Genomic DNA, 10259 nt, shown 5'->3' with positions numbered 1-10259 from the left:
TATGTTCTATACTGATGAAAATAAATCAGGGAAAGCAGGTTACAAGTCAGATGAATTGAGTAAGGTGGAACAAATCCCTTATAATTCTGTCCAGAAGGCAGAATTATATGCCATTCCTATGGTGCTAAGGGATTTTAAAGAACCTCTTAATATAGTTACAGATTCACAATATGCAGAAAGAGTTATCTTGCATATTGAAACCGCTGAATTTATACCAGATGACACAGAGTTGACTTCATTGTTTATCCAGGTACAAGACATAATCAGGAATAGGCTTTGTCCGATGTACATAACACACATTCGGTCCCATACAGGTCTGCCTGGTCCTCTATCCTAAGGCAACGCTGAGATTGATCAATTATTGATTGGAAGTGTGTTGCAGGCCTCAGAATTTCATAAGAAGCATCATGTCAATAGTAAAGCCCTAAGGAAAAAATTTTCCATTACTTGGCAACAAGCTAAGGACATTATAAAGAGATGTCCTACTTGTTCTTTCTATAATCAAACACCGTTGCCTGCAGGGAGTAACCCAAAGGGCACTAAGAGAAATGAAATCTGGCAGATGGATGTGTTCCACTTTATGGAATTTGGTAAATTAAAATATGTACACCACACCATAGACACGTATTCAGGTTTTCAATTGGCTACTGCCCTGAGCTCAGAAAAGGCTGATTCAGTAATCACATATTTATTGGAAGTTATGGCCATCATGGGTATACCTGCACAAATAAAGACAGATAATGGTCCAGCATATGTATCTAAGAAAATGAAACGCTTTTTTGATTATTATAATATAAAACACATTACAGGTATACCAAATAATCCTACAGGTCAGGCAGTTATAGAAAGATCAAATCGTACTATAAAGGATATGCTGAACAAACAGAGAGGGACCAAAAATACCCCCAGAAATAGATTACATAATGCTTTATTAACCTTGAATTTTCTTAACGCTAATGAGAAAGGAACGACAGCAGCAGAAAGACATTGGATAATGGAAAAGTCTGCTGAACTAAATCAACCGATTTATTTCAAAGATGTGCTGACCTCTCAGTGGAAGCCAGGAGATGTGCTACGTTGGGGAAGGGGTTTTGCTCTTGTTTCCACAGGAGAAGAAAAATTGTGGATGCCAACAAAATTAATAAAGTTTCGATTTGAAGAGGAGAAACCTCTTGGAAAGGAGAAATGACAACTCATCCACAATGATAATATTCATACAGGTGGTAAGAAAAACATATAGAATGGGGGCAGCGTTCTGTTCTTATTTCCACAGGAAAACACTCATCTTTGAAAAATTCAAGGGATCCTGGATGTTTGGATACTGACAGATAGAAAAATACCTGCCCAATAGGAAATATCAAGAAAATTGAATGGGTTGAGTAAGTAATATTAAACCATATTTCTAAATTTATAAAGCTGGTTTTGAAGTTGGACTCTGGCTCAGTCCCTCTCCAATTCCAAGCCTGTTAGTAAGAGAAAAACCCAGAGTTTCTGGAGTTTCTGTCTCATGTCACGAGCCATGATATGGGACAGAAAGAAATATGAGTTTAGAAAACATCTTTGCTTTTCTTCATATCTATCATACATTTCATTGAATATATGTATCATGCCTTTCAGTGAATATATACATATATGTCTATATGATTAATGTTTAAGTTTATCACAGTGACCAATGAGCTTTTCCTGAAGTAACATTTGAAGTTTCCAGGAAGAAGATGGTGCCCCATAACAACAACTCCACCCGGTTGATACAACGTCATGATACTGATAGCGCTACTACAAGACCTGCTTTGGGTACCAGCTGCACAAGACAGTTCCAACTTGGTTAGCTGAAATGGTGCACATCTTATACAGCATTTTGGCCACACCTGCACAAAATACTCAGAGACTATTTGCAATTTTAAAAGACATTGATCTTGAAATTTAACCATAATTTTACTTTCACTGGATCCCCCAGAAAGAACGTCGCCCCCATGACAGCTGGAAGTAATTCTAGAGGACGACGTCCCCTCTCCCAGTAAAGTTTGCCCTTGGGTTTAGGGACATCATTTAGGGGTTGATTATAATTAGTATATGATTGAGGGTTGGAGGAGGAATTTTATAAGCTCAGGGATCATTTTGAAAAAAAAAGAGGGATGATGGGATAATAGATCTATAATTGTGAGTTACTGTTTTTAGACAAATATATTGTTATTGATTCTTGTATATTGATACAAAGTTAAATTATATTTACTATTGTATGCATGCATGTTTCTACCTCTGTTTAAAACATTTTTTTTATGTATTGACATATATTGTATTGATATATATTGTATATATTTACCATATTGCAGTGTACATTTCTACCTCTGATTAAGATACTTATATAATGTTTGTGTATTGATATATATTTACCTACCGCAATGTATATTTGTACATTGTTTATATTTGGAGGACATTGTCCTCATTTGTTTAACAGTCATTTATTGTCTTAGTCTTTAAGTTAGATAGATACTGAGAATTATATAGACTAATAGTCATCTAAGTTTGTCATTTATAATTAGACTAATCAGGTTCTTTAGATATATAGAGATTATACTCAGTATAGATAGATAATCTTCAACTTCTTCAAAGAGCTGTAGATAATGGCCTTTAATCTAACTCAGAGTTTTGTGGTAGTGAGACACAATTGCTCCTGGCAACACTACTCTATTCCCGAGAGAATGTTGAGCACCAAAGACACTCCACCTGGAGCCTTTCTTTTTGGCAGAACTGGCCTTTGGGCAAAGAACTGCCCATACCTCAACCACTGACAGAGATACAGAGCGTGCATCAATGGATAAAACAGGACTGTCATATCCTGCCAAGACAGGGTAAGATAGTTTTGAAAAAGTTGCTTGCCTTTGAAAATGATATGTCAGTTATGTTAGGCCTTAGCCAAAGTTGGTTGCTTCAACGCTGCTAATGTGACTTTGGGTGATTGCCCAGGTAGCTAGTTGTCTCTGTGATTTGTTGCATGTTTTGGAAGTTGTTTTACTGAACTTCCTAATTACCCAGGTAACATTATTTCCCTTCTCAGATCTTTGATGGGGTTGAAGACTATATAAATGTAGTTACTTTCTCTCATGACTTGGCCAAGTTATTTATTATACAAGACCTAAGCTAGTCAGAATAGGATATTTGTACTTACTGTGTATAATTTCATAGTAGGTTTAGAACTGTCTTATTTAAACAAAAGGGGGAGGTGTTGCGGGAGGTCCTCCCACTCTTCCAGCCAATAGCCGCTGAGATACCAGCCCATTGGGGCGTGCTCTCTCTCTCTTTAAAAAAGCAGTCACTTCCCTCTCCTCTCTCTCTTCACTTCCTGCTCCACCGGTGACTAGACTCCCTTCCTGGTTGTGCAGAGGGCTGATGGTGATCTGTAAGTTTTTTCCCCTTTAATAAATACCACCCTATTAATCATAATTCCAAACTGGTGTGGCATTGTTTATGACTTACACCTCCAAAGATACAGTAAAGAGAACGTCAAAGACAAAGAAAAATTTTAAATGATTTACAGTGTTAAAATATATGCAGACTAAAAGTTAAAATTCTTAAAGTAAAAAACAAAAATATGGAAGAAGGAGAGTAGTTGGGTGTGGTAGTGCACACCTTTAATCCCAACACTTGGGAGGCAGAGGGAGATTGACCTCTGTGACTTCAAGGTGTGGTAGCACACGCCTTTAATCCCAGTGCCTAGAAGGCAGAGACAAACAGATCTCTGTGAGTTCAAGGTGTAGTAGTGTACACCTTTAATCCCAATGCCTGGAAGGCAGAGACAGGCAGATCTCTGAGAGTTCAAGGACAGCCTGGTCTACAGAGTTATTCTAGGTCAAAGATACAGAGAACCTGTCTCAAAAAGCAAAAAGTTAAAAGTAAAAATAAAGGAAATAGAGGTTAAAACAAAGCTGTACAAAGATGGAAAATAGACAGAGAATTTTGATACTGTATGCTATTATGCTCTCTTTGAATTGTTTGAATGCTGAGAAAGGAGCAACAGATGCGAAAAGATATTTGTTTATAAATGTTGCTGAACTAATTCAACTTAGATATTTTGAAAATGCCTTGAATTTGAAATTTGGATCTAAGGACACGATGCTTTGGAAAGGAGTTTCTTATTTTGTTTTCACAGAGGATGAGACCCTGTTCATTTCTTCTATTCTGATTTGGTATGATGGACCTCGCCCTCCTGAAGGGTTGCTGTGAGCATCTTCAGAAAATTGCTTCGCTCACCTGCCAACTGAGATGAAACTAGCACACAGGTTATACCATGAAAGACTTAATTAACGATGCCCCCTTTCAGCAGGAAGCAGTTTGGAGAGAAAAAACTGTGCCCATATTCCCAAATATGGTTTATAAACGTTCTTTTACATTTAAAGGGGGATATGATATAGGTATGAATAATTTGTATTAGTATAGATTTTGCTTTATTGATAGAGATTTAAGGTCAACTTTGTTATATGTATATGCATATTTCTGATATTGATTAAGGTATTGTGATTGTGTAGTTCATTTAAAAATGTACTGTATAATTAAGAAATATAGGTTGTTAATGGATAATCATCGATAATAGTAAAGTTTGTAGTCATGTTACTTAGATTTTCTAGATATATAGAGATATATTTCAGGTAGGCATTCTTCATATCTTTCAAAGACTGCAGAATATGGCATTTAAAATATTTTAATAACTTAGGACTTTTCATGACAATGAGACATGCCTGCTCCTGGTGGCACCAATCTACTTCAAGAAGAAGATGGGCATCGAAGAGGATCCTTATGGAGTTTGATAGCCATTTGGGCAAGAGACTGCTCTTGCCTGGAATATTGCATAAACTGGACACAGAAAACCCACAGAGAGAGGACCACTGAACTTGCCTAAAGGTGAGATGATCTTTCGGGGTTCCTGATTCATGAAAGAGTCTGCAAGACATTCTTCAGGACAAGCAGATAGTGGCTGTCTTTGAATTTTCCTGCTTCATGGAAATGTCTGATGGATACTATGGGCCTGAAGGCTGAAGATTGATGCCCCAACAGTACAGAGAAACTTTGGATGACTGCCCAGGCAGTGAGATGTCTCTGTCATTTCTAGAGTTTTGGATTTCTTGTTTGCTTAGGTAATATTGTATCTTTCTGGAGTCTTTGATGGAGTTAAGAATAGTTAGTTATAGTTATAGTTTTCCTTAGTTATTATAAAGATTATTGTAATTTTTACTTGATAACTGTTTTGTTATATGTAATTTTGCTATGTTAAAGTTAAAGCCTTCCTTTTTTTTGTTTAAACAGAAAAAGGGGAAGTGATGTGGGAGTGTCATATATCAATCTGTTGATTTTATTGGTTAAGCAATAAAGAAACTGCTTGGCTGGCCCTCATAGGTTAAAACATAGGTGGGAGGAGTAAACAGAACAGAATGCTGGGAGGAAGAGGAAGTGAGCTCAGACTGATAGCTCTGCTCTCTGGAGTAGAGACGCCATGCCCTGCTCCCCGGGCAGACAGACGCGATTCAGCTCCGACACAGGATGGACGTAGGCTAGAATCTTCCTGGTAAGCACACCTTGGGGTACAACACAGATGATTAGAAATGGGCTAAATTAATATGTGAGAATTAGCCTAGAAGAGGCTAGCTAGAAATGGACCAAGCAGTGTTTAAAAGAATACAGTTTGTGTGTTGTTATTTTGGGCATAAGCTAGCAGGCGGCCGGGGTGCTGGTGATGCTGCCCTGCTGCTCTTAACACTACATAGGTCTGTTTAATTTGCTTAACTGGTCTTGATTTAATTTTGGTAAGTGATATTTATCCATAACATTGTCCTTTAAGTTTTTCAATTTTTTGGAGTACAGATTTTCAAAATATGACCTGGTGATTCTCTGTATTTCCTCCATGTTTGTTGTTATGTCCCCTTTTTCATTTCTGATTTCTTTATTTCGATATTCTTTCTTTGCCTTTTGGTTAGTTTGGATAAAGGTTTGTCTATTTTGTTGATTTTCTCGAAAAACCAATTCCCTGTCTCATTGATTTTTTGTATTGTTTTCTTTGATATCACTTCGTTGATTTCAGCTCTCACTTTGATTATTTCCTACCATCTAGTTCTCTTAGGTGAGTTTGCTTATTTTTGTTCTAAAGTTTTCAAATATTCTGTTAATTCACTAGTATGGTATTTTTCCGCTTCTTTATGTAGTCATTTAGTGCTATGAACTTGCCTCTTAACACTGATTTCATTGTGTCCTATAAATTTGGGTATGGTGTGTGGTCACTTTCATTGAATTTTAGGAAGTCTTTTATTTCCCCCTTTATTTCCTTCCTGACCCAATCTTATAGGTGTAAGATGGAATCTCAGAGTTGTTTTGATTTACATTTCTCTGATGACTAAGGATGTTGAATATTTCCTTAAGTTTCTTTCAGGGATTTTAGATTTCTCTGTTGAGTGTTCTATGTTTACGTCTGTACTCCATCTTTTTATTGCATTATGTGTTCTTTTTGTGTCCAATTTCTTGAGTTTTTTTGTATATTTTGTAAATCAGACCTCTGTCTGATGTGGGGTTGGTGAATATCTTTTCCCATTCTGTAGGCTGTCATTTTGTCTTGTTGATCATGTCCTTTGCTTTACAGATGCTTTTCAGTTTCAGGAGGTCCCATTTATTAATTTTTTTCTCTCAGTCTCCATGCTGCTGGGGTTATATTTAGGAAGTAGTCTCCTGTGTCAATGTGTTCAAGTGTATTTCATACTTTCTCTTCTATAAGGTTTAGTATGGCTGGCTTTATGTTGATGTGTTTGATCCATTTGGACTTGAGTTTTGTGCATGGTTATAGATATGGGTCTATTTTCATTCTTCTACATGTTGAAACCCACTTATGCCATCACCACTTTTTAAATATGGTTTCTTTTTTCCATTTGATATTTTTTGCTTCTTTGTCAAAAATGAAGTGTTCGAAGATGTGTGGATTGATATCTGGGTCTTCTATTCTGTTCCTTTGGTCCTCCTGTCTGTTCTTATGCCAATACCAGTCAGTTTTCAGTACTGTAGCTTTGTAATAGAGTTTGAAGTCAGGGATTGTGATGCTTCCAGGAGTTCTTTTATTGTACACGATTGTTTTGGCTATCCTTTTTTTTTTTTTTTGCTTTCCCAAATGAAGTTGAGTATTGTTTTTTTTTTTTTTTTGAGGTCTAGGAAGAATTTTGCTGAAATTCTTGCCCAAACCTCTTAAAATGTTTACCCCACATGCTTGTTATTCTAGTCCCGCTGTGATTGAGAACCCAAATTCCATCTTCTTTTCACTTACATCTTCCTTTTCCTTAGTTTCCTTGTCTGTTAGATGAAGTAGAATCTGCGGGAGATTTCAGTGCCTTTAACTGTGTAAGCACTCACTTATTTAGCCATTCACTAATGAGTATTTGTTACTATCTTCCATGTATAAACACAGGAAGGATTTAGGCACCACATAGCAATACAACAGAATAACAGGGGTTACTACTTTGCTAAAAAAAATATGGAGAAGCAAAGCTATATTTCTTCAATTTGTGACAAAGGCTGTATTAAACATGCACAATGAACAATACAGGATTGAAAAAGGTAAGGGAAGGAAAGCTTTGAGCTGTTCACATGTTTGTTTGTCTGGTTTGTGTTTTTTTTTTTGTTGTTGTTGTTATTTTTTCCAGTTCTGGCCATCAAACACAGGGCCTTGAGCTATGTTCCCAAGGCCTTGATTTTGTATGTGTCATTGTTGTTTGAGACAGACTTTTATATTGCCCACACTGACTTCTGACTCCTTGTTACGTAGCTGAGCATGGCCTTGAATTCATCCTTCTCGTTCTACTAGCCAAGTACTAAGATTGCAGCATTTGACACTGTGTCTGGTATTTAGGCAATGCTGGGGATGGAATGGAGCTTCCTGTATGGTAGGCAAGCTTACTAACAACTGAGCTATATCCCAGTCCCTATCTTGGTTTTGTTAGTGATATTGTTTAATTTTTATTAATTTTGTATTTGACAATTTCATACATATTATAGGCAATATGTACTGATCATTCTCTCCCATGCACTCTTAAGTTTTTAAAACCTCCCTCCTGTCCCTGTCAGCCTTCTTCATCACTCTCAGTTTCTTTTCCAGAATTGTGACTTTTCGTATGATTTTGTGACCCATTTAGGTTAACCATGGTCATATGTGTGACCAGTGAATCGGTAGTATTCATTGGAGCCTAGTGGGGTCATTAGTGGGTACATAACTAAAGTAACAATTCTCCATCTCCTAGAAGCAGCTGGTCTATCAGTGAGAAATAGGATTGCTAGAGCTCCTCTTCCACCCATGTAACATGATTAATAAAATCCTAGAGACAGATGGTGTGGTTCAACCTGAAGACCAGAAAAGCAAAACAGCCAGCCACTGGTTCTTACCTTTACCTCAGTCCAAATGGACTCCTAAAATCCTCAGAATGAGACTGTATCTGAGAGCTGTGTCATTCCATCTTATACTCCTCTTTAGGTCTGGGATTAAAGACATGCACTGCTACTGCCAGGTTTCTATGGCAAGCTAGTGTTGGTACTGGGATTAAAGATGTGTACTACTACTGCCTGGTCTGTAAGGCTGTCCAGGGGGCTGTTTTACTCTCTGATCATCAGGCAAACTTTATTTATTCAAATACAAATGAAATATCACTACACACCCATGTGTTCCCTGTGGATAGTTCTTATGCAGACCTACTTTAGCTAGCCACAGCTGCTGTTCTTATCAACTAGTTCCAGAGGGCAACTTAGAGGAGTGGCATGAGGTGTTTAGTTATGAGAGCAGCACTCTGAGCCTTCACTGAGCAATAATTTATCAGAAGATGCCCTACCCCTTACACTGCAGATGTGGTGAGTAATCCCTGGCTTCTAGAAGCAATTCCTTACAGCTATGTATCAAGTAAAGTACATCTCCTCAATTTTTAAAAAGATTTATTTTATTTTTAATTACTCTCTCTGTCTCTCTCTCTGTGTCTCTCTCTCTTTCACACACACACACACACACACACACACACACACACACACACACACACATACACACGAGGACGTGGGAGAGAGGAAGAGGAAGAGAAGGAGAGAGAGAGGGAGCAGGTGCCCACAACCTTGAAAAGCATTTGATTTCCCTGCAGCTGAAGTTACAGGTGGTTGTGAGCCACCTGATATGGCTGCTTGGAATAGAATTTGGTCCTCTGCAAGAGCCGTATACACTAAACCACTGAGTCATCTCTCCAGCCCTAAAATACATTTAAACTTTATAAATTTCCTATCTTTAATTTGGTTACAAGATAGTGTGGTTCCATATTCTGTTTTCATACTCCTCATTTTGGCTAACTCTTCCTTCCCATCTTTCCTTTCCTATGTACAAGCTCTCCCTGCTTCCTGCCCTGCACTATTTACTTTCCAATTGCTATAAAGAAACACCATGACTAAGTCAACTTACAGAAGAAAGAGCTTATTGGGAGATTACAGTTTCATAGACTGAGAGTCTGTGACCATCATGGCAGGAAGCATGGCAGCGGTCGGCATGCAGGGTGCTTGTAGTTGAGAGCTTATATTCTGATCTGTAGGCAGAGAGAGATAGAGACAGCACGATTGAACATCCCCATTGTCTCAGTGTGTGGGTGCACCCCTCGCGGTTCTGAGTTCCATGCTCGTGCTGCGTCTCCTTCTGCTCCTGATTTGGACCTTGAGATTTCTGTCCCGTGATCCTCTGTCTCTGTCTCCTTTCATTGCCTGATGAAGGTTAATATTCCTGAGGATGCCTATGTGTTTGTCTTTGGGTTCACCTTCTTACTTAGCTTCTCTAGGAACATGCATTATAAGCTCATTGTCCTTTATTTATGGCAGCTGGCCTGGGTCTGAAAAAGCATGGGATAAATCCGGACTAGCTGAACATAGAGGACAATGAGGAATACTGAGAACTCAGGAACAATCGCAGTAGGTTTTTGATCCTACTGCACGTACTGGCTTTGGGGAAGCCTAGGCAGTTTGGATGCTCACCTTAGGAGACCTGGATAGAGGTGGGCGGTTCTTGGGCTTCTCACAGGTCAGGGAACCCTGATTGCTCTTCGAGCAGATGAGGGAGGGTGACTTGATCGGGGGAGGGGGAGGGAAATGGTAGGTGGTTGCGGGGAGGAGGCAGAAATCCTTAATAAATAAATTTAAAAAAAAAGAGAGACAACACGATTGGACTTTGTGTGGGCTTTTGAAACCTCAGAGGCTATCCCCAGTGACGTCATTCC

The sequence above is a fragment of the Microtus pennsylvanicus genome, chromosome X, assembly GCF_037038515.1.
Source record: "Microtus pennsylvanicus isolate mMicPen1 chromosome X, mMicPen1.hap1, whole genome shotgun sequence".
NCBI classification, from domain to species: domain Eukaryota; kingdom Metazoa; phylum Chordata; class Mammalia; order Rodentia; family Cricetidae; genus Microtus; species Microtus pennsylvanicus.
The sequence above is the reverse complement of the archived record's forward strand: the minus strand, read 5'-3'. Positions refer to the sequence as shown.